Genomic DNA, 926 nt, shown 5'->3' with positions numbered 1-926 from the left:
CATTAAAACTTCCAATAGCTGTTCTAGAAGCTTTTCTCTGAAACAGGTGAGATAAGCGGCCTTTTAACAATGAACTCATAAAGTAAATTGGACATGTAAGAGTGGAGGAAACATATTGGGGGATGACTGATGAAGTGGCTCAGGACCTTGTCCTTGCAAAGTTGGGTGTGCTCAGCGGACAGGTCACCTGAGCTAAAGCGGCTAAACCCTCTGCCTCTAGAAACAAGATTGAATGTGTGACAAAGTTTATGATGCTGCAAAATTCAAGTTTATTATTATTTTCTTCAGTCAATAACCAGGATACTCCACTTACTTTTTTTTTTTAAGAATATAAAATAACTATGCCTTGGGGAAAATTGAGAGGTGAAGTGCCAAAATTATTCTGAGTTCCATAATAAATTTGGTACAAAATATAATCTTCACATTTTATAGTAATGCTGTATATATTTTTTAATTTTAGAGAGTGGCTAAAATTATGAGACTGAAAAATAAGAAAAGGAATAATGGATTGAGTGTGTTACTCTTGAACAATTAGAATCACAATTCTTCCCCCATGCATATGTCCCCTAGAATGGAACTGATCCTGTATATGCTTTAACATTCACAACTGATGCTATAAATATCATTTCACAGCATGGATGTACCATGGTTACTATATGAAAAGCTAATCATTTTTTTATTATTAGCTAGTCAATGGTAGTATTTGTTAATTAGAAATAAATTAATAAAAAACACAAACCAATAAACATGGTTTGACATTGTAATATTCTCATATTGTTTAAAAGTATTATAAATTTATCTTCTTATACTGGAGATTCAAGGCAAATGAGTTTCAGATGGTTTGTAAACATCTGATGTTTAAAAAATTGTGTGATATGGCAAAATTTAATAACATTTCAGTTCATGGTTATAACATTTAGATATGG

Source organism: Hipposideros armiger, unplaced genomic scaffold (genome assembly GCF_001890085.2).
Source record: "Hipposideros armiger isolate ML-2016 unplaced genomic scaffold, ASM189008v1 scaffold_398, whole genome shotgun sequence".
Lineage (NCBI taxonomy): Eukaryota > Metazoa > Chordata > Mammalia > Chiroptera > Hipposideridae > Hipposideros > Hipposideros armiger.
Note: the sequence above shows the minus strand (reverse complement) of the source record.